At 30.9% G+C, this 26235-nt stretch overlaps 1 long non-coding RNA gene across 1 annotated transcript; it reads left to right on the forward strand.

Annotated features, from left to right (window-relative positions):
• The first annotated feature begins 711 nt into the window (after positions 1-711).
• LOC129531695 (uncharacterized) lies at positions 712-16219 on the forward strand. The gene is made up of 4 exons (XR_008677063.2): positions 712-837; positions 9517-9618; positions 13302-13468; positions 16131-16219. It is a non-coding gene; the product is annotated as an uncharacterized lncRNA (long non-coding RNA).
• The last annotated feature ends 10016 nt before the right edge of the window (positions 16220-26235 follow it).

Raw genomic sequence — 26235 nt, forward strand, 5'->3', positions numbered from 1 at the left:
TTGTACACATATGTATTTTTAATACACATAAAGGACAGTAGATAATTTTTCAGTAGGTGAACACTGGCTAAGATAATGTTAGGAAGAAAAATAGAAGTGATCATCCACTAGTAGGTAAACATATTTTACGCTATTCTAACACGGAATAAATTTTAAAACTTATTGCTTGTTTTATTTCAGACACTTTAAAGTGCATCCTTATCTGCAAGAGTGACATAATTAATGTATTTTAGAATGCTAGACAACGTTGAATGCACATTAAGTTGTCAAAATAAAAAGTGCAGGAAAGAAGTAAGAAAAACTGGCTTGGTTTTAGAAAAATCAAGTTTCTATTTAAGTCTTTCTAATTAATAATTGTAAAATTTAAGTACATTTCTTAAATTCTCAAACATAAAATCAGAGTTCACAATATTTTGCAGGCCACTTGACCTTTTTTGTTTTGATATTAGACAATCTTATGTTGAAATTCAGTTTCACTGGCTTAAAATTAAAATGGGTGTAGGGCTGGTTTCTTTTGGAATAACAGGGGGAGAATCTGTTTTCTTGACTTTTCTATGATGGGCACTGTACTCATTCCTTGGCTCAAGATACCGCATTACATGATGTTTTCTCTCTGTGTCCCCATTATCACATCACCTCCTATATCATAATTACCCTTGTATTACATCAGGCCCACCAGAATAATTCAGGATAAGTTTTGTATCTCATGATCCTTAACCTACTCACATCTACAAAGTCCCTTTGGCCATGTAGGATTATATACAGTATTCACAGGTCCCAAGGATTAGGATGTGCATCATTCAGGGCCATTATTCAGTCTCTTCTCAGAGTAATTTGGTACGTGTATTCTTGTTAAAAGTTAATAATACTAGGACAAAAACAATATCTGGTTATTTACTCCTATAGCCCTAAAAGCCAGTGCAATCTCTAGAATATACTGTAGAACTATTAATTGAATGAAAGAGTAAAAAGTATTGGCATGAATGAATTAGAATGACTAATAGATGAGAGGTAAAAACTAGTAAGAGAGAGAAATTATCTGAGACTTTCAAATATTTTCCCCAAGTCTAGAAATGTGAATGTATCTAAATAGAATTGTAATTAGCAATATTAACTAATATCATTTGTTTTTTATTATTACTTTTTAAATTTATTTTTATTATGTTTGTTTAGAGATAGATTCTCGCCTTGTCATCAAGGCTGGAGTACAGTGTCGTTGATTATAGCTCACTGCAGCCTCAATCTGCTGGGCTCAGTTGATCCTCTTGCCTCAGTCTCCCAAGTAGCTAGGACAACAGGCATGTGCCACCATGCTCACCTAATAATTTATTTTTTGTAGAGACAGGATCTCATTATGTTTCAAAGCCTCGTCTCGAAGCATAAATCATTTTGTGATTATTAAAGTTAACTATTTCAGCAGCAATGGAATGAAATGACCTAACAACTATATGATTCAAATATTTAATAATTTTGTGATTTATTTTCATTCAGTTTTTCTCAGCACACTTGTAAAGTATAAATAATATTGTTTATCTCACAAAGATTAATTAGATCATGTATGTAAAAAGTCCTTTGTAAATTGTATAGTGAATAGGAAAATACATACCCGAATTTCTCTTGAACTTGTTCATGTACGTATATGATGTTTAAAATACGTACATAATTTTAGTAGGGGATGGTTTCCAATTTTATGATTTCTGTTTGGTTACAGAAAATGTGTCATTTTCAAGAAAAAATTGCTGAAAGCTGTCATTTCAGTACATCTGGAAATATTTTTATGAAAAGTGCCTATGTCTCATTATACCACAATTAACATTTGTTAATGAGTAGCGGCAAACGACCACTGAATATCTAAATTAAAAAGAAATCAGTTCTATTCCTAACTATGACACTCAGACACTTATTTTTCTACTGAGTTATCTTGGATATATTCTGTATCCTGAGTTGTCCTTCATAATTCCATTAGGACTTACTATGGAAATAAATATTGTACTCAATGGATCTTTCACATATTTCTAACAATATTTTTTGGACTACACCAATGACAAAATCAGATTATGAGTGATGTAAGTATAATTTGGAGGCAAAGTCTCCTGTATCCAGAAAGTCTTAGTCACAAATAGAGATGCACTTTAAATACCCCTATTACAGTGCATTTGTAATGAATGATTTCAACATCTTGATGAACTTTGTATTATTTATTTTTTGCATGGGCATTTATTTCCTTGCATTTCAATTGGGTCTATTGCTACACTAATACTACACGGTTGCGAACAAGGTGACCAGTCATCTTACTCAGTGATATTAAGACTTTGTGTTGTTTATAAATACACACATGCTCTTTGATCTTTTCACGTGTAATTTTAAAAAAATTGTATCATGACAAGAAAATATTGTGCGAATTTTAAGAGCTTTAAATCCAGATATATTTTGCTAACTTGGTTTTTGTGCTAATACTTTTAAACTGTTTTGAATTATATGTTGCATAATTAATTATAAAGAAAATATAACAACTGCATGAAACTAGTACTGAATAGTTCTACGTTTTTAAACTTAGATATCCAGTGGTAGTTTGCTTTTACATAGGTGAAAATTTTAGCAGGTCAAAAAAAGTTGGGGTAATTTGATAATTTAATTTGAAGTCTGTGATGCTGGGTAGGGGGAAACATTTAGAAATTATGGTATAATTGACTGGCGGTCTACATTATGGTATTATTGACTGGTGGTCTACATTATAATAAAATTTTAGCCAAGGAAACAAAAACTCTTAGTCAATGGAATGGGTATGGCTCCAGTTCTACTAGCCATTTGAAAATATCCCAATCATAGATTTTTGAAATATTTTTTATTTTATACTAAAAATTATTTCTGGAATATTTTCATCATTCCAATATTCACCATAAAGTGCTCAAGTTAATCTACAGTGAGTTCTACCAAAAAGAAGAATCCATTACAATACTAATTTTAATCTCACAAATGACTTATTAATATACTGCCCAATAGATACATTCTGTAGCACTTACATAACTTTTAATTATTGTAACACACTAAATTTCAAAGAGATAGCCACTCTCAGCACAAAAATTCTACATAAATGGTCAAATTAACTAACGCTATAGTAGTCATATATATATTTATAAATATATAGACATATCAGTTAATTTTATTCTTATACGGAAATCCATATATTTTGATAGTTCCTTGCATTTTTGCTAGCTTTATAAAACTTATAGAAATTAAATGTGTCTATTGCTATGGTTTGAATGTTTACGTCCCATTCAAATTCACATGTTGAAACCCACTGAAATTCATATTCATATGAAATTCATATGAATATGAATTCCTTCATGAATGGGATTAGTGCCCTGATAACAAGAGGCTTGAGGGAGCTTGTTTGCCCTTTCTGCCATGTGAGTACACAGACAGAAGGTGCATTCTTTGAAGCACAGAGTGAGTTCTCACTAGATTGAATCTGCTGGTACCTGGATCTTAGACTTCCCAACCTCTAGAACTGTGAGCAATAAATTTATGTTGTTTATAAATAACTCCTTCTAAGATATTTTGTTATAGCAGCCTCAACAATCGAAGACACCTGTTTTATAAGTCTGCAAAGCATGTAGCCCCAAATTTGTATCATTGGGCTGTAAAATACTAAAATGTTTTCTCAGCTGCATATGTGCAATATAATAAAAGCACAAAGATCTAAATTTTATAAACAGAATTTTAGGACAAAAGTAGTGAAGTATAAGATATTTCAACGCCAGAAATCAAACTGACCTCATTATTTCCCTTCAGAGGTTTCTCCAGTAGAAGGAATAGCCATGTAAGTTATCAAATAACTCAATTCTCATTTTCTTATCTAATTTTTCAGTCTTTATTTTTAAGTAATCTAATTTTTATAGTTTCAGGGAGTACATACTCAAAGTAGAAAGGTTAGCCCTAGAATCTATTGTACTATATCTAAAGGTAACATCAGATTGTTACTTTTCAAGTAACACATTATTAATGCATGTTTATAAAATACGAATAATTCTAGACATTAGACTTTAAAAAATAACTGCTGGTAATTAAACCAAATTAATACTTTCAATAGGGCTTCTTACTATATACTTTATTTGAAAGACTTTTTCTTCCTGTATATTGTATTCCAAATCAGATACACTCAGATGCAACCATATTTAATATAAATTGTAGAAAAAACTATGATTACAAATGGCTTTGTAGGTACCCTTGAACTTTAATAAAACTTTACCTATGCTTAATGCATTTATTTGATTTTACAGTTTAAAATTGGATCATATTGAAATTTTATTTTTAATTTATACTTTCTATTTAGGAATCAGGTTGCTTTTCTTATCCTTTAAGTGTTTGGAATATGTATGGAGAAAATGGAAGAAGACAAAATGAGGGATGAAGCATTAAGAAATTATTACTGTGGGACAAATATATCCCTTGCCTCTCAGAAAAATCTGAGAATTATTTTAACTCTATGACTTTCAGAATGAGTTCCTAGAAACTTCTGACAATAAAGGTTTGCCCAGTCCTAGGATAATCTATGTCTTTCAGCAGTATTATTCATTTCTTCCTGTATAAAATAAGTGGCATTTAATAAATAATGATCATTAGCAATATGTTACCCTTTAATACACATATTCAAATCTTTCCCTGAAGCAGTGAACATTAATTCATACTCAGTTGCAATTATGTCAGACCTCCACTAATTTAGATTGAATTCACATGCACAAATCAGAATGCTCTGGGAAGAGCTCCAACCGTAACTATCTGTCAAACAAATCAAAGTTGTCTTCTACATGCAATATGTCTGGTGTTGCTGATATTTTTAGATTTCAACAAATATTCTAAGATTGCTAGATTAATTCTTACTAAATGTGAATCTTTAAATGTTCCTCAAAATTTTATTTATGAGTTTGTTTATATTTTATTTTAATTGTATTGGTATATCATTAATAATCCAAAATAAATATTATTTGTTAAATTACATATATTTTATTAAAGTATTTTATAAATGGTCATATTATTAATTCAGTAAAATTTTACCATGACTCAATTATTTACTTAGGAATTAAGTCAAAAAATGACAAAATTTGAAATAAACAGAAATAATGTGCATAAACATATTTATTATACTAATTTCTCACTATTTCTCATTATTTTCTTGATCTCCTTCTTTGCCTGATTAAATTCCATGTTCTATTGCCAGCATTTTCTTGTGTACCTCTTCACCTCCTATGCTTGCTTCTCCTTTTACTATATTCCCTAAATGACAGCATTGGCAATGTTCTAATTGTACCCTACCTATCCACCAAACTTGAAATGGCTGTAGAAAAACACACAAATATGATGATTAGCTTTCACAAAACATAATGTCAATGAAAGACTTACAAATTTCTCTATCAGTTATTTCAAAGAGAAGGGCAATGAATGAATTGTCCTTCTCTTTGAAATGACTATTTTCTTTTTAAAATTCATTTTTTTAACTTTTATTTTAAGTCCAGGGGTACATGTGCAGGTTTGTTACATAGGCAAACTTGTGTCATGGGGGTTTATTGTACAGATATTTCATCAACCAGTTATCAAGCCTAGTACCCATTAGTTATTTTTCCTGATTCTCTCCCTCCTTCCACCCTCTACCCTCCAAATGACCTCAATGTGTCATGTTCCCTTCTATGTACCCATGTGTTCTCATAATTTAACTCCCACTTATAAGTAAGAACACTGGTATTTGGTTTTCTGTTCCTGCGTTAGTTTGCTAAGGATAGTGGCCTCCGGATCCATCCATGTCCCTGCAGAGAACATGATCTCATTCTTTTTTATGGCTGCTTTCTGTTTCATACTGTTTCTTCTCAAATCCTTAATATGTCACATCCATAATCCCAAGTTACCCTAAGCTAATAACCTTATTTCCTGTTTTACTGGGGAACCTATCTATTACATGTATCTAGCATACTACGGGGATCTATAGTCACATATTTTGCTTTCTCATTATTACTGTGAATAACTGTCAGAGGTTCTAGAGATATGACCCTTTTATTTCCATGTAAGTATAGGTGCCCTTTTTTCTACCAAAGAATATTTTTGACAATTTTCCTCTCCTTCTCTATGCCATTAATTGTTATGCTCTCGGGTTTTTATTAGTTTTAAAACATTCTATTATCACTCTAAAGTCCACCAACATTGCTCTAAGTATGTTCACACTAAATGAAATGATAATTTCTTAGTCCTCATTTGACTTGGTTTATCAGCAGCATTTGATACAGTTGATCAATCCATTTTTTGATTGATTCACTTGATTCCAGTTATACCACAATGCCACAGGTTTTTCGCTTACTATACTCTAATTCTACTCAGATTGCTTTGTTAATTTTTCTATTTTTCTGACCCCTACATATGGAATTTCTCTTCTGCTTATTTTTAATCTCTTCTATTTCTATGTATATTAACTCTCATTCCTTCAGTTATACATATTATCATGGCTTAATAAGCATCTCAAAATTTAAATGGCTCAAACTGACTACCTGATCTTCCTGCCCTAAAAGAAAAAAAAATTAACAACAATAACAAAACCCTTTTTTATACTGCCTTTTTACCATGACAGAAAAGATTAGTCACTATTTTCTAGTTACTCAGGCCAAACATCCCAGTCACCAGTGACAACTCTTTTTCTAAAACCACATATGCAATCAATGAGCACTTTCCGCTGGCCCTAACCTTTAATCCAGAATCCAGGTAATTCTCCTTATTTTTACTGTTACTACTTTCTTCTGTGCCAATTTCATTTACAAAGGTTACTGCAATAATCTTCTCAAATTTCTCCTTGATTCTACCTTTGCCCTGTGTTAATCTATTACTTTTGTTTTAATTATTAAATTTTTAAACTACAAAATAAAAGTATTGATACAGAAAAACATTTAACCCACATATAACTTAATAAACAGTTATAAATTGAACTTTCTTATAATCAATACCCTGTTAAGGACATATAACTTTGCCAGCCAACTCAATAATCTTCTCAATCTTTAGCTAGCTTTCTAACTCTGTGAGATGGCTGTGTAACAGACAGGCTATTTTCTTCTTAAGGATGGCATGGCAACACAGGGTTTTGATAAATTCATCATCAATGGGCCCAGGAGATGATCAATACAGAATCACAATTTAAATTGACTATAGCTAGTCACAGTGAAAACAGTCAGTCAATACTGTCATTAAGTTAATTAACATTGGCTGTCAATCACAGCAGGAGTAAAATACATGAGGTAGCCAAAGCATGACACCATAATCTTCAATCCAGAAGGAAGAGTAGTTGAATTGAAGGAATATGTAAGCCTGAAGTAAGGAAAGAACCATAGCTATGCAAGTTGATACTCAGCAATCTAGTTTTTCAACAGAGCTCTGCCAAAGCAATGACAAGTTCTGAAGAATGAACAAGCAGCAGGAATAACAACAAAACAAAGCCATCACTGAATAAGAAGTAATAAGCATATTCAGAAACTCATACAGGGGATTGTGTAGATGAGTGGAAGTCAAATAAAATTTACAATTTAAGGAACTTTATGAAAATACAGGTGGCTAGGAGTCAGTCTTTAAGCGTTAGTTTCAATGAGTCTTTGTAATGACCCAACTTTGTACATTTTAAAGTTTCATGTGAAATTCAGATGCACAGTCAGTATTGAGAATTATTCACTTGAGAACACAGATGTTAGGATCAAAACTAATTTTGAGTCACTGAGTGTCTCTCTTTCTCCACAAAATGGAGTAACAATAGTAGGACTCTAAACTGGTATTGTGAGACTTCTAGGGAATGTCTGCAAAGAGCATAACATTGTGGCACATAGCAGGAGAGCAATCAGTATTGTCATTATATTTATATAATTATCTGTGCAAAAGGTTATCTTCATCTCAAGCATTTCTCAGTGGCTAATTATATTTACCATTTTGTCTCCACGGTAAATTTCAAGCTATGATCTAGTGGTTGTAAATTTTTGTTTAAATAAATTTATGACAAACTGTGCAATTAATTAAGTTTTCAGAATTTACTTTGGTTTAGTTTTTTATGACTTTCGATTATGTTCCATAATGTGTCCTAATAAATACATTTTGAATGAATAAAATGATGCTTGAATGAACTGTGGCACTCTGGTTGTTTACATACCATAAAAACATTTAGTATTTGCACTTTATCATGAGAATGCAATCTATATCACTGTGACAAATATAGTGCACGTGAACCTTTAAAACATTTATTATTGGCTGTAATTATTATTAATTACAATATTCACTTGTCATTAGTGAAAAATAGACCTGTATTAGCAATTTTCTTTGAAAAGCTTAATGGTTAATTTGTAACATACATTCTCATCATACTTTGTCTATTTTAGGTTGTTCTTATTAATGTTTAGTCTTTTAACTACTATGGTAAATAATGGAACATTTGAAATTTATAGTAGAGTAAGTAATATAGGTTCACAATATCATTTCACACATAAGCAAACAGAAGATATCATCTACATGTATCTGTATTTCTCCTTATTTTTCCCCAAAGTAAAATGTACATGCAGAAAAGAGGTTCTTGTCATAAATGGACAGCTCACTGAGTTTTCACAAAGTAGACATATCTATGCAACCAACATTCAAATTATGAAATATAGCATTATCAGTATGCCAGAAATGCCTGTATGGCTGCTTTTCAAATCTGTTTCAGTAAATCTCCCACTATCTCAACTTCTTATAGCATAGTTTAGTGTTTTCTTGTACCACTTATAAACAGGTTCGCATAGTGTTTGAGTCCTTAGTATTATATGTGTGTGTTTCATTCATATAGTTGCAAGTATTCATGCATTATTGATTCTTATTGCTATAAAGTGTTCCAGTCGGTGGTAGATAATTTATTTCTCATTTGACTATTGATGCACATTTGGTTGCCTTTTAGAGCCACCCTGAATAGTGCCATTTTAAATAATTTATTATCTATATTTTGAAGGAGATATGCTTACATTGATTATATGTTGAGAAGCGAAAGTATTATCTTATTAATATTAGTATTAATTAATATTAAGGTATACATTTGTTCAGCTTTAGATACTACTAAACAGATATAATGTGGCTATAACAGCTTACCCTTCCATGGGCATATTATGTCTATTTTCTGATTTTTCAACATCCTTAACAGCCCTTGGCTGTTGCTATAGTCTGAATTTTGTGTCCTCTCAAAATTTATATGTTGAAATCCTAGCCTTGAAGATTATGATATTAAACCTATTTATGCCTAGTGTTCCATTACTGGAACACTAAGTATGTGGGCGTTATTTATATCCTACTGCTCAAGGTCATCACTAAGGTCAGATTGCAAAAATTCAAAAACTTGCAACTTCAGGCATAAATGGGTTAAGGGATGGGGCCTTAGTCGATAATTAGATCATGAGGATAGAGCTCTCATGAATGAGATTGTAGTCTCTATAAAAGAAGCCAGAGGGACCTTGTTTGCCCCTTCCACTGCAGGAGAACATAGAGAGAAGACTTCATCGATGAACTAGAAAATGGGCCTTACTAGACAAGGAATGCTCCAGGGCCTTGATCTTGGACTTGTCGGCCACCAGAACTGTGAGAAATAAAATTTGTTGTTTATAAGCTACCCTATCTACATATAGTATTTTATCCTATAAATATACATTATTTAATATAAATGAAATATATTATAGAAGCCTGAGCTGACTGAAGCACTTGTCATATTCCTTATTTTACATCTAAATTACACTAGTAGGTGTGCCGTGGTATCTCATTATAATTTTAATTCACATTTCCCTAGTGACTGATGACATTGAAAAGTCATTGGCTTTCCATCTGCTTATCATATGATAGCCACTTTTAAAATATTGTGTTATAATTCTTTGCAACTAGTATTTTGTATTGTATTTTTCTTATTGATTTGTCAAATGTGTTTTCATATTTTTGATATGTCCATGGTTGCATATATATATGTGTGTGTGTGTATGCATATATATGAGACAAATATTTTCTCATACTCTATAATTATCCCAATGCCATTCCAAGAATAGTATCTATTGATAACTGAAGCTGTTAATTTTAATGTAATCTAATTCATAAATTTGTCCTTCATACTGGGTGCTTTTGTATTTGGTATAAGAAATATCTACTTATTCTAAGATAATTTAGAATAGATTAATTTCTTACTTAACTTTCTTTTAGATGTGTAATGAGTTTACCTTTTATACTTAGAACATCAATTTATGTCAATAACTTTAATATATATTATGTTATGTCAATAACTTCAATATATATTATGTTATGTCAATAACATTATATATTTATATATATATATATATATGTAAATGAAGTGATGGAAGGGTCTGGAATTATTTTATCCTGGATGGATAATCCAGTCAGGTTCCACTATTGCTTGTAAACTATCACTTTTCTTTAATGCTACTGCATTAATAGCAGGACAGACTTTAAAATGTATTAGGCAACTATATTCTCATGACTACTTTTCTAGACTTTGTAGGGATACTTTTGCATTTATCAATGTGTCTAAGTATTCATAATTACTTGTTTCTTAATTACTGGAGATTTGTAAAAAGTGTTCGTATATGAAATATGTCTTCCAACTTTGTTCTTATTTTTTAACAGTTTTTGTCCTATTATTGAACTATTAAATTTCCATACACATTTTAGAATATTTTAAGTAAAATGTTTTATATGCTAAAATTTTTATTGATTTTTTGTTTTTATTTTAAATAGATTTTTATTAGAGTAAAAATAAATATGTAATTTACCATCTTTACAATTTTTAAGTGATAATAAGTACATTTATATCCTTTTGAGTGATTATCAACACTTATCAGTGGTAATAATCATATTTATATCCTTTTTATCCCTTTCATTCCACCCAACTGCCTCCCATTCCCAGGCTCTGGCAATGTCTAATCCATTCTGGATTATTATGTAATCCACATGTTTAGCTCCCACATATGAATGAGGATATATATTTGTCTTTCTCCGCTTGGCTTATTTCACTTAACATAATAGCTTCCAGTTTCATTCGTGTTGCTGTAAATGACAGGATTTTATCTCATTTTATGGCTGAGTAATATTCCATTGTGTATATATTCACATTCTTTATTCAGTTATTGTCTGATGGACACTTAGATTGATTCCAGTTCAGCTATTGTGAATACTGCAATAAGCGTGAGAGTGAAGATACGGATATCTCTTTGATGAATATTTTCTTTCTTTTAGTTATACACCCGTTAGTGGAATTGCTGGATCATATGGTAGATCTATTTTTAGTCTTTTTGAGGAACCTTCATACTCTTATCCATCGCACTAGTTTAAACTGTACTAGTTTAAATTCCTACCAAAGATGTATGAGGGTTTCCCTTTTTCCACATCCTCTTCAACATGTTATTGCTTACCTTTTGGATATAAGCCATTCTGAAGAAGGTAAGATGATATCTCATTGTGGTTTGATTTACATTTATATGATGATTAGTATGTTTAGCATTTTTCTCATATAGCTGTTGGCCATTAGTATGTCTTCTTTTGAGGACTGCCTGTTTAGATCTTTTGCTCATTTTTAATTGGATTATTATTATTATTATTTTGCTATTGAGTTGTTTGAGTTACTTCTCTATTCTGGTTATTAATTCCTTGACAAATGAGTAGTTTAGAAATATTTTCTCCCATCTTGTGAATTGTCTCTTCACTTTTTGCATTGTTTCCTTTGTTGTTCCAAAGCTTTTTAGCTTCATGTAATCCCAATTTATTTTTGCTTTGGTTGTCTGTGTTTTCAGATGTTACACAAAAAATCTCTGCCTAGACCAGTCTCCTAGAGGATTTCCCCAGTGTTTTCTTTTCATATTATAGTTCCCCAGTTTCAGGTCTTAGGTTTAAGCCTTCAATCCATTTTGATTTGATTTTTTTGTATGGTGAGAGGTAGGGGTCTGGTTTCATTCTTCTGCATATTGTTATCCAGTTTTCCAAATACCATTTATTAAAAATACTGTCATTTCCCCATTATATGTTCTTGGCATCTTTTTGGAAGACGACTTGGTAGTAAATGTGTGCATTTATATGTAGGTTCTATATTCTGTTCCATTGCTTTATATATTTGTTTTTACGCCAATACTATGCTTTTCAGTTACTATAACTTTGTAGTAAATTTTGAAGTCAGGTTGTATGAGGCCTCCCAGATTTTCTTTTGCTCAGGACTGCTTTGGCTATTTGGGATCTTTTGTGGTTCCTTATGAATTTTAGAATTTATTTTTCTATTTCTATGGAGAATGTCAGTGGTGTTTGGAAAAGGACTGCATTAAATCTGGAAGTTGCTTTGGGTAGTATTGTCTTTTTCACAATCTTAATTATTGTCATCCTTGAACATGCAATATTTTTCAATTTTTTTGTACTCTCTTTATTTTTCATCACATTTTTGTAATTTTCCTTCTATGGATCTTTACTTCTTTGGTTAGATTAGTCTAAGCATTAATCTAGGTATTTTATACTTTTTGGAGTTATTGTAAACAAGATTTCTTTCTCAATTTCTTTTTCACATTGTTTGCTGTTGGTGTATATAAATGCTAGTAATCATTGTATGCTAATTTTGTAGTCTTCAAATTTTGTGTCTTGCAACTTTACTAAATTTATCAATTTTAGCAGTTATTGGTGGAATATTTAGGATTTCCTAGATATAAGATTATGTCATCTGCAAACAAGGCTAATATGAGTATTTTCTTTCCAATTTGGATGCCATTTCTTTCTTTCTCTTGCCTAATTAATCCAGCCAGAACTTCCAGCAGTATGTTGAATAATACTGGTAAAAGTTGGCACCATTATCTTGTTCCAATCTACAAAGTAAAGGCCTTCAATTTTTCTCTGTTCACTATAATGTCATCCATGAGTTTGTCATGTATGATCTTCATTATTTTGAGATATGTTTCTCTCATGCCCATTTTGATGAGGGTATTAATCATAAAGAAATGTTGAATTTCATCTTTTTTTGTATTTATTGCAATAATTGTGTGGTGTTCGTTCTTCTCTCTTTATTCTTAAATATTCTATCTAAAAGTTTGTTGATTTTATGTGTCTAGTCAAAGATCCAACTTTTTTAGTCGATCTTCTATATTGTATTTTAGTCTCAATTTGTTTATTCAAAGTCTTTCTACTTCTTTGTCATAGTCATTTATTGCTATAAAATTCTTCTTAGTACTTCTTTTGCCTTATTTCATAGATTTTTATATGTCATATTTCCATTTTCTTTTTGTTTCAAGAATTTTTATGTGTTGATGAGAACAGTGTTATTACTCTTTCATTTAATACTGCTGAATGGAAGAAAAGGTTTTACTTACTTATCAGCTTCAAAATGCTAATAAATGGACAAACTGCTAATCTGTTGATCTGGATAAAGGCGAGGAAACATAAATTGTATCCTCACAAGGTGAGTTATCCAAGTACAATCATGGATAGTAAAGTGAATACTTTTTGACCTTTTTTTATGTAATTGTTTCAGTGTGAACTAGGTCAGAAATGATAGAGAGCAAGAGCAACACAGAGATATGTCTTATATATCATGCAAAATTGAAGGAATCGTGTCTTATTTGGGGATTATTTCAAGCAATATCTATAACCTAGGAATATTAGGAGTGGTGGCAGAGAGGAAATGTTAAAATTTGAAATTATGAAAGTAAATATAAATACATGTAATATCAAAATTGAATATTTTACATTATGCTAGTAAGTTTAGAACTTATCAAAAGTACAGAACTTTTAGTAATGTGGTGATAAAATCAGATTTATTCCTTAGGAAACAAAAATGAATGTGGGATTGATACTAAAGTAGAAAGCAGAGAAAGGTTGACCAGAAGGGTCTCAATTTGTAAAATACAATGCTATTCCAGATGAAAGGAAAGAGAGAGAAATGACATAATTAAGACAGTAGCTATATGCATGGAAAGTTTAAACAATTTAGGCAGATACCGATAGCGTACAAACAATGGAAGCTGGTATTGGGTAGATACAGAAGAAGAGGAAGAAATGAAAGACAATTCCAGGTGCCTACTTTGGAAAATAGATATTTTACTTAATAAGAGGAGTAGATTTGAGAATCCTAATATCTGTTTTTAATTAATTAAGCAACTATGTTTTAACAGTTTAAATTACTCTTGTGATACAATATTTAGCAAAGTATAATACTAACACAGTTTTATTTCTCTATTGCAATAAAATCTAAGTTTATCCCAATGTGCCAGTAGAAACAGTGTGTAAAACGCAGAATGATAAAGGGATACTAAATTTAAGAGGTATTCTTCTTACAAAATATTTTTGTTATATTATTTAAAATTTCTGATCTCTGAATTTCTTGAAATTTTTGGAATTATAGTAAAATTTGAATTCATTAATATCTTTATTATAATATATAGTGTTCTTATAAAGATGAGTCATTATAATCTAGTCACATGTTAACCTGACTTGGTTAAATCAAATTGCTTTATTCAAATCATTTAGGTGATATTAAATTCTCTGTGAAAATAGAAACTGAGATTACCTATAATAAGAAAGTGAGGAATTTGTAGAATAGACCATTTAAAGGAATGGAGAATATCATGGCAGAATATGAACTTTTAAGAGTCTCTAAATTTACTACAGTCCAACAACAATGACTTCTATTGTTTTTCTCTCACACGGTATCCAAACTTGTTCTACTTTAATATCTTTATATTTCAATTCGTTCTTCTGATATTCTTACCACCATGTTTTCAAACAAGCTAGATAAAAGTGGGGATATGTAAAAAATAACTTTATGTTATTGAGGTATTAGCTCAAGTATCAGTTCCTGATTACACAAATCACACCCTCACCCACTCCTCCCATCTTGTGACATTCTAAAAACATCGCCTAGAAAGATGCTAGGCACAAAATAAAATCTCAATAATTCTGTTAAATAACCGAAAAAAAATAGAAAACTACATCTTTGGTTAAAAAAAATAAAAAAATTTGTTAATTGACACAGGAACTCGGTTCTCAGTGCATTTGGGGTATTTTATTAGTTGCCATTTTCATACACTAACATGTACTTTGCAGCCTGGAGAAATGTACAGAAGGCAAGCTTTGGAAACAACTACATTTAGGACTTAATATTGGCTGCAAAAGAGAACAATCTAGATAATTTTCTATGATTCAGTTTCCTTACTTGTAAAAAGGAAGTATTTTTTAATAATTTTATGAAGATTAAATGAAACATTTTATATGGCAGATATAAGACCATATATACCTAAACCTAGCTTTAATTCTTTTCTTCTCTGACCCAACTTTATGTATAAATTGCTACACATAATTTAAAATATTATAGCCACAAGAAAATTAACTCTTAATTTACAATGACCAACTCCAAAACAGAATTTTATAAGAGTCATTTTGAACCAGTGCTTTATTTAAATTTAAGTTTTTATGCTTTTATTCATAATCCTTTTTTTCTCTAAAACTAAAAATATTTTCCCTGTACGACTCTTACCACCACTGCCAACCCACTAAAAGGTTATAAATTCATTAATTCTTATACTTGAACAAAACATTTTAAACATGTAATCAGAATGGCATATTTATAACATCAGTTTAATGAGACAATTTTTAAATTAAGTTTAGTATGTGGATTGAAATTTCTTAGTTAATTGAATGTTGTCTGCACTTTTTATTTGGACTTGGAAGGTGAATGAGTGAGCTATTGTTCAGAAAAGTGCAATGAATTACAGAAGCTAGATCTTCACTCAAAAATAATGAGTTCTGTGGGTAATCTATACTACTTTTCAGGCTAAATACTCAATTTTCTTTGACTTATCTATTGGTTTAAGCACTAGCCTCTGGTTCTCCACACAATATAAAGATTTGTGAAAGTATTTAAATAATTACAACCAAAGTAGCTTAAAATACTCCATCACTTGAGAGATAGTCTTTTAGAAAATATTAAATTGATTAACTTGAAAAGGCTAGAATTGAGGCAATTGGAAGTAAATTGTGTTTTAAATTTAAAACAACTTCATGTTCTCTGGATATAAACTAAGTAATTTTCTTTAGGTCAGTAATATTTGTAAATACACTTTCAGACCCTCTAAGAAGAGAGGAAAAGACCTAAGAAATTATAAATGCACAACTAAAAACCACTGTGAGTGTTAATCCTGTTATGAATGAATTATGTGGGATCTTTCAGGTATGTAAAAATTAGTTTACTTATTTTGTCATTGTTTAGCAGTAATAGTAATTTTTATTTTTACTATTAAAGTACGATTATCATTTTGAATTGGTTCAAAAAAAATCACAGTGGTCTCTCCTTGTCCTCAGGAGATATGTTCTAAGACATCCATGAGTAGTACCAAAACCTATATGTACTCTGCACAAATTTCTATTCCTCCATCGCAATTTCACAGAAGATTAATTCTAACCATCTATTTTAGCAACCTCAGTGTATGATATTTTTCTCTTTAATTGTCAGGAACTTTCACCTATTCACTTAACAGAAGCACTTTATGGCTTCTCTTTGGCACACCCAAATTGACAGAATCTTGTAATTTTAGGACATTAATAAGTAAAATAAGGATTACTTTAACACAAGCACTGTGATATAGTGACAATCAATTTTATAACCGAGATGCCAACTCGGTGACTAACAGGCAGTAGCATGTGCAGTGTAAATACGCTGCACAAAGGGATGATTCCTATCCCATGCGAGATGACAGAAAATTTTACGATGCCGCTCAAAACAGTATGCAATTTGCAACTTATTAATTGTTCATTTCTGAAATTTTCTATTTAATATTTTTGGGGCACATGACTATGGGTAACTGAAACCATGGAAAACAAAACCACAGATAAAACGGGACTACTGTGTACCTATAGTTTGGCTATCCTAACTACACAAGAAATCACCTGTCCTGCTCAGAGTCAAATAAATTTAATTTCTAAAAGACTTATCAAAGAGCTTTCAAATAGCCATGCATTAAAAAAAATTAGATGAGGTATCTAACATATGTATTTTTTCAATAGTAAAAAATCAAATTACAATTAATATGTGCATAGAAGGAAGATTTGTATTTTTAAATGAGTGATAATTAAAAAAAAACCTAAGATGTTTTTTGAATAAATGTTTGTATTTACACAACACCTGGCTCACGTTTTAAAATTTGTCTTTTTTTGACATCCCACCATCATCCTCAGGATTCCTCCTATGAAAATGACAGATTTAACTCCAGAGGTGCAGAAATAGACAGTGATAACTTACTTAAATGCCTACATTTGATTGATATGTATTTTCTGGTATTTAGTTTATTAAAGCTTGGTTAAACCAAAATGTTATATGTGGATCAACTATACAAAAGATAATTATTTTCTTTCTTTTTTCTTGCTAAGTGTTACGTGCTAAAATATTCATGTTCATCTAAAGATTTGCATTTTCTGACAGATAATAATGGCCTTATTTTGGGTGATATGCACATACCCAATGCAAATTAGACAATTCAACCATTTAACCTTGAAATATACCTAATATCTTAGATACAGCAATTCTACAGAGAAATATGTAAAACCCAGGGAATAAAAGAAAATACAATCATGCAAATATTAATGGGTAATTCACTATATATTAAGTATATCTCCAGCAATTACATTCTCTTTAGCTTTATCTTCTTAATTATTTAGGAATTAATGTACTTCTGGTAAACACAAAAAGTTAAACAAAAATACATTCAGTCTCCATGTCACAAAATTCCACCAAAAATGTAAGGAAATATTTAATTAATGCACAAGGACAATGGAAATGGAAGTGTGAATGGCAGCTACAAAATGTAAAAAACAAAAAGAAGTATCTTTTGTGAAAAGGCAATGTACTGCTTTAGTAGTTAGGCTAAAACAGGCAAAGCCATGCCACAAAGTTCTAGTTAACTCCAGGAAAGCTAAAGGCACCAACTACCTTTGAAAGTAGAAGATGAATATAGGTCTTAAGATCAGAATAATAACTTAAAGTTTGTGTAAATGTTCTTAGATTTCCAGGTTTTTACTTTCATATCACAGATCAAAGCAACTGCCTTTCCTCTACTACGGCATAAACCTAGATTTATGCTGTGAAGCATTTATACCAGGGAGGCTGTGGACTCTGACATTAGTATAGCAGGGATACCATACTGAAGAAGGAATACATACTCAATGAAATGCACTATCCTGAACTGAGGAAAACATTTCTCATCTTCAATCAGCTCTGATAAAAATGACAGCCAGACGTCAACACCCCAAAGTGGGACACTGGAGAACTCTTCCATGGGAAAATTATTAATACATGAAAAGAAAAGCTTACACATTTTAGGCAATGTTTCCCAAGGGCACAGCTGAGACGGAAGCCTACTAGTTGACATGTTTTTAACAGAGCTAGAGAACATTGATATTGATTCTGCTTTTTATTTCTCACTCCTGAATATAATTGGATAGCTAAATTTCAACAGATATTTGAGGACAGTCCATAACAAGAAAAAAGAGGCCAAATAGCAAATGACAAAAATAGGGAGGGGGGAATTCATAGAAACCAGAAAGAAATGTGTGGGACAGGAGGGAGTAAAGATAATGCAATCTTAAGTCTGTGAATAATAGCCTCAGGGAGGATATTTCATACGTGGAAAAATAATCTTTAATAACGAACAATAAATACATATATTTGAAAATATAGATATAAACGTGGATAGATATAGAGCTAGATATAGATCCTAGATATGGTTAAATCAAGCCAATTAACATATCCATCTCCTCACTTACCTATCATTTTTTATGGTGAGATATTTGAAATTGCTTTTATAGTTATTTAAAAATATATAATAAATTGTTATTGACTATAGTCTCTCCACTATGCAATAGATCTTAAAACATATTTCTTTTATCTGAAAGTTTATACCCTTTACCACACAGCTCCATATTCCTCTCCTCCCTACCTCTCCAGTCTCTGATAAACATAATTTTACTCTCTACTTTTATGAGTCAGACTTTTTAATATTTCACATTGTATGCATATATCAAAACATCACATTGGACCCCATAACTGTATACACATAATTTTTCAGTTACAAATATTAATAGAAAAATCTCAGAAATAAAAACTCAAATGAGATGATTAAAATAAAGTTGAGGATAATCATAAGCAAATGATCAGGATGACATTCGACTTCTCAAAAGAAGCAATTAAGTCTATAAGTCAGTGAAGCAATACTATCAATATTCTAACAAAATAGTTTTGATTTATGTGGCCAATCAAATTAAAAAATCATGCATGAGTATATTTAAGATGACATTTCAGGTATTCAAGATTTTGTTTTACTTTATATAATCCATTTGTAGAGGACTATTGGAGTATGAGCTCTATCAAAAGATTAATCTAAAAAGAGGAATAAATATAGTTCAAGTTACAGGACATCCAATACAGGACTACTGGGTTTTATGTTTGTACCAGGAATAATTTTTGGTAGGGATGTTTTTAATGAAGCATTTTGCAGAGCAGAAAATGTTGTCTTGACCTAGTGGTTAAAAGGATTTAGAGAAAAAATATATTTGACTATACATTAAGATTTTAAGTACTTTAATGTATTTTTAGTTATACCTCAACATGAAGTAAATAAACCAAAACAACAAAAGAAATGAATATAATATTAAAATGAATCTAATCAATGTGGAGGATCTAAAATGTTCTTACTAACATAACTAGTGTGCCAGCAGGATGGATGGAATGTTTGGAATTTGATGGGCTTCCCTTTCTCTTAACCTCTAATGCCTCTTTTCCATCTGACTTCTCTCTCTTCATTACTGAAGTCGACTATTTTCCAAAAGCATAAAATGAAAAGCATCAAGAGCTAGATTTAAGGACATACAACGACACCTCTATTGTATGTTTTTGAAAAACTGAGTCACAGGGAAGAAGGAATGAACTTTAACTCCTGATGGGATAAGTGGTATACAAAAGCAGAGATGGAAGAAACTGTTACTAGCTACATTTTGCACACATGCTATCATGTGATTACTGTGATGGCAACTCATTCATTTTTACTGTTTAAAAATATTCATCTTATGAATATTCCACAAGATTCTTTCTCCCTCCCTTCTTTCTTTCCTTACCTCTTTCCTTCCTTGTTTCTTTCTTCTCCCTCCTGCCTTTTCTACATTTATCACTTCCCCTTTTTTCTCTTTATTATTGTTTATTTACTCATTCTTTCTTTTAAATATGTAGCTTGCATCCTTTCCAGTTTCCTTTGTTTTCTTACAAATAATGCTGTAATATTATTTTATGGTGTAATACTGTATACCTATATCACAATGCAAAGTGTTAAGATTATATCAGAATATATAAGTAGGAAGAAAATTAATGTCATAGCATATGTACAACTTCAAATTATTAGATAATGTTTAATTGTATCCAAGTTGCTTATCCAAGTTTGTTATCATTTAAGCTCTCAGTGACCATGTGTGAGAGCTCTGATTCCAATCATTCTGGCTACAGCTTGATATTTTCAGATTTTTGTTTTCTTTTGACTATTTTAGTACGTATAAAACATTGTTTATTGGCTTTAGTTTTATTTTCATAATAACTGGAAAAATTGAGTATATTTTCATATGTTTGATGATAATTTCTGTGTCCTTTCCAGGAAAAAATATTCATGTGTTTTTACCATATTTTTTTGAAAGACATGGTATATCATCCCAATTATATTTTTTTCACAGGCATAAACATTCTTCCAACTTTTCTTTAGAATTATATATCCTTCCCTACTGAGCTAATATGCTAGTTTGATCATATTTTAAATATTTACACATTTAAACGACACAATTATTTTTTTCTTTTCATTTAAAATGTAAACAGAAATACAAATTTAAAATGAGGCTTAATTCTCTCTCTTGAAAATATACAAAGATATTTCCCTTCCCTCCTATTTCTCTGAGCACTTATCTTAGAAAACTTTTTACTCTAAATATATTCTCCTCTCTTTGAAATGTGTATAAATCTTTTTGAAGACTACATAGACCTTTTGCTAGCTTTGTGACTCAGGACTAGCTTTTTCAAAGACCTTGGAGTCATCTCTTTGAAATGTAAACATCAAGGAAGATAACACCCCTACCTTCCAGTTTCAGTCAAAGGGTAGAAGTCTAACTTTGTGAGTTCCTTGCTCCAAACTGCAAACCTATCTCCTGTTACAAAGATACAGAGAAGTTTGTTAGTCCTGTGGATAAAGTCAGTTACCTAAATAGATGGTCACCTCAATTGCTAGGTAAGTTTAAATAAACTATGTGTGGCAAATGTTGCTTGTGAAGTCCTCTTACTTGAGGACTAGTTGTTGTTTATCTTAAAAACAGGTATGTAGTGGGTTGTATCTGCTTTGTCTATACAAAAGAGTAAGATTTCTTTCTGTCTCAGAAATCTCTTAGTAGATTGCCTGTGGTGTGGATTGCATTCTGATGTAACACCTATACAATAATAAAACTGTTTACTTTCTTTCTTTTTCATTTTTGAGATGGAGTCTTGCTCTGTCTCCCAGGCTGGTGTTTAGTAGCGCGACCTTGGCTCACTGCAACCTCTGCCTCACAGGATCAAGCAATTCTCCTGCCTCAATCTCAGAGTAGCTGGGACTACAGTCACCCATGACCACGCCCAGATGATTTTTGTATTTTTGGTAGAGACGGGGTTTCAACATATTGGTCAGGCTGGTCTTGAACTGCTGAACTTGTGATCTGCCTGCCTTTGCCTCCCAAAGTGCTGGGATTACAGGCATGAGCCACCACGCCTGGCCAACTGTTTCTTTTCTCTACTACCCTAGTGGTAAGTTTTTCTGGGCTGGAAGACTTTTACTTATATTTCCTCAACAAAAACATCTATAAGGCTCTGTACAAAACAATTAGACATTAAGATAAATTTATATTTATGTCTATTATCTGCTAAAATATGTGTTGCTCTCTGTCTCTCTGTTTTATTTACTTAGTTATTTATTTTGGTCCTTTAATTTAGGTCTGCATGTCAGTTTCAGTTACTGCTGCCCATAATTATAAGACTATGAGGCAAAGGACCTAACAAATTTATACCAATTTTTAGTTTCTGAGTTTTGAGAACTATAAAAGTTTTAAAATTTTAGCCCACATCTCTTTTTATGGCATAACTTACAGAGGCTTAAATGTACATTATGTGTTACATTTTTGTAAACTGTTGCAAATGCATCCAGTCATGACACCCATTTCCCTATCATGATAAATAGCAAGGGTTGAAAAACCATAATCTATGGGCTAAGTCAGGCCATTGGCTGATTTGTTTTTTAAAAAATTATTGGAGCACTACTAGGTCCATTTATTTATGCATTTTCTATGGTTACTTTTGTAATAAAGAGTATTACAGAGTAATGAAATATAGAGTGGTTGCAACAGAGAACTTATGGTCCCAAGAGGTTAAAATATATACTACCTATCAATTTACAGAAATGTTTCCAGACCCCTGATATTTCCACAATGGTTTTTCATGCCCCTTCCCAATAGGTACCCAGTCAAAATGCAATCACCTCTCTTCTGATATTTAACCATAGGTTATTTTCACTATCCAAAAATTTTATTTAAATGTAATCATACAGTATTCACTTATTTTTGTGCAGAATTCCTAAGCAAAATGTTGGGATAATTATTCATTTATTGTATCAATAATTTACTACTTTATATATTAAGTATAATTACATTCTAGGAATATATAACATTTTGTTTATCTTGCCCTGTTGATGGACAATTATTAAATTGTTTCCACTTCAGGCTACTATTTGGAAACTGCTATAAATATGTAAATTTTTGTGTAAATCTTTCAATTTCTATCATGTGCATACATAGTGTAGAATAGCTCATTCAAATAAGTTCTTATTTAACTATAAATTAAATACCAAATAATTTTCCAAAGTAATTTCCCTTTTTAACATCCCACATACAGTGTATGAAAGCACACATCATTTTATATCCATGATAACATTTTATGTTCAGGTTTTTAAACATTTATTTTACTAGTATTGTATCTGTTGGTTAGTATTTCATTCCAGTCTTCCAATGTATCTTTGTATTTTTATTTAAATTACATATCTTACAAAATTAAGATAGTTCAATCTTGCCTTTTTTGTTTAACCAAGTACTACAATCTATGCCTTTTCACCAGGATTTTTAATACATTTTTATTTTACAATAATTATGAATATGTTAGGATTAAGTCTACAATAGTGCTTTTTTTTCTACTTGCCCCATCTCATCTTGTTATTGTCTTCACCCTTTTAAAAAGGATGTTAGTTTCCCCCCACTCACCCAAAAAAATCAACACTCTTTGAAGGAAGATGATAAAATTCACTTTCAATGTCATAACAATATGATGTACATAATACAGATTTTTAAAACATGCAAAAAAGCAGGAATGTTAAGTGGCAAAAACAAATAAATAAAACCCAAAACAAACAATAAAGAACGAGATGTGGTGGGGCAGATGTGACAAAACAGTCAGTAGAAACAAGCATTGAGGTGACTGAGATGTTGAAAATTCCAAAGCCAGAACTTTTAAACATCTACTATGCATAGGTTTAAAGATTCAAACAAAAATATACACATAATGAGTGAACATATAAGAACTTCTACAAGAGAAATGAAGGTTACAGATAAAAACAAACATAAAATTCTAGAATAGAAAATTCAATATCTGAAACAAAGTGTCCAATAGATGGTTTCACATCATATTGGATATTGTTGAAAATAGAGGTCAATGAACAGATGAACATAAAAAGAGAAAAATGACTTAAAACATAGAAAATTTGTTTAAATATTAGCAACCTCTGGTATAATATTTCATATTCCTATATACATAAGTATAATCTCAGAAGTAAATAAGGGGAAGATTGAATTGCAAATATATGAAGATATACTGGCTGATGATTTTCAAACTTAAAATGAAAACTATAAATTCACAGATTCAAGAATTCCCACAAATCCCCCAAGTAAAGCATTTCAGCATCAAATTACAAAGAAAAATTATTAAAAACAACCAGCAGGGGAGGTTGCACTCTACATGAGAATTAATGTTCAGAATAACTAATGGCTTCTCATCAGAAAAGGTAGAAAAACAAAAACCCTAAGACATTAGAATGCTATTTTTTAGAGTGCTAAGATAGATAGACAGACAGACATAGCTATAAATCCACTAAAAATATCCTTTAAGATGAAAAAAAAAAACTTTAGATAAAATCTGGAAGTATTTGTTAGCAAAAAGTCAGCCCTATTAAAAAAATGCTAAATTAAGTCTGTTAAGATGTAAAAAGATGATACTAGAAGAAAACTTGAATACATACAAAAGAATGGAGATTGCTGAAAATGGTATACATGGAGATAAAATACGTCTTTTTTTATTTCTTCAAAATTTATATTATATATTTAAGTAAAATATGTAGCAATAACAGGATAAAATGGGAGAAAAAATGCAAACATGTTTTTTAAGCTTTTTACATGTAAAGTGATATAATATTAATTCAAGGCAGATCATGATAACAGCATACACTGCAAGCTCTAGAGTATTCAGAAAAATAAAGAAAGAAAATTTAGATTAGAACCAATGAGAAAAATTAGAATATTTAAAATAATTGCAATTTCATGTTTTAGTTGAACAAAAATGATTACCATGCTACTTTATTTTCTATAGAAATATAATCATATTTTAAAAATAAACAGGCATAGCTGGGGAAAAATGCATTTTACACATTTTGAAAGTTAATGGTATTTCACATGATTATTACAACTAATCCCACCCAAGTATAATTAAGTGATATCTTGAAGTTCCTTATATAGATCACTCTAAACAAAATTAAACATAAGCATTAGTATTCCAGAAGACTAGAAATTCAAAAATAACTTTGATTTCTATCTATGATGAGTAATACTACTAACAAAATGGATATAACTTTGATTATGATTTCTAGAATTAAAGCTATAATGTTTTTTGTCAAATCTGGTATAATAGGTTGTTCATGAAAAATGTTATTAAGATTCACCTGAATGTTACTACCAGGAAAGTTTGTCTAAATTTGGAATATATGTAGTTAAGTGCAGAGTTAAACTTGAGATAAGAGGAACACATAGTTAATGAGATGAAATATTTAGTACTAAAAACAAATTTCTAAAACATAATTCACACGTTTTGTCTAAAAAGAAATATTTATAGATAAGTGAAAAGCTAACTTAGGGAAGAGAAAAGAAACATAATTTATGAAAGAAAATTTTAGTTCAAAAAATTTGTTAAAATTTACTTCACCCAACACTTGTACTAAGAAATCTCTTTAAATACAGTTTTGCAGAAGCCTCAATTAGAGAAATAAAACATATTTTTAAAATATCAAGTGTTGTACACTAAAATCTTAAAACTTCAGTAAGTCAGTTTTTACAGATTGTCAACTTTCAAACATTTTTATACATAAAACTTATTAAAAATTTGTCACACTAGTTTTTTTTAAGTATATAATAAGATAGATAATTTAGACATGTCTGAAAATGGAATTTTTGTGTAAATTAGCAGTTTGAGATATGGGGGGAGGGAAACCTAAATATGGCAAAGGGAAAAGGACATGATATTTTTTACTCAAAGAAAGTTCATTTTTCTTTACATATCTGATGAGAGTAAAGCTACTCTCCTCCGTTTGTAGCAATGCCATCTTGAATAGGTGTCATTCATGATTACATAACAAATAAGAAAACATGATTGCTTCCATCTGTTTTTTGTTTTTATTTTGTTTGTTTTTTTTGTTTTGTTTTTTGAGAGGGAGTCTCGCTTTCGCTCTGTCGCCGAGGCTCCAAGCAATTCTCCTGCCTCAGCCTCCTGAGTAGCTGGGATTACAGGCACTCACCACCATACCCGGCTAATTTTTGTATTTTTGGTAGAGACGGAGTTTCATCATATTGGTCAGGCTGGTCTCGAACTCCTGATCTCATGATCCACCCGCCTCGGCCTCCCAAAGTGCTGGGATTACAGGCATAAGCCACCACGCCCAGCACTTCCATCTGTTTTTAAACCACTCTTAGAAATGATGCACATATTTTCAGTTTATTCCTAGATTGTTTTGACCCAGACCGGACATCTGGCTCAACTGCAAAGGAGAAAAGGAAAATAGATTTCTGCATCCTCATGAAGAAGAAAAT

The sequence above is a fragment of the Gorilla gorilla genome, chromosome 1 (assembly GCF_029281585.2).
Source record: "Gorilla gorilla gorilla isolate KB3781 chromosome 1, NHGRI_mGorGor1-v2.1_pri, whole genome shotgun sequence".
Lineage (NCBI taxonomy): Eukaryota > Metazoa > Chordata > Mammalia > Primates > Hominidae > Gorilla > Gorilla gorilla.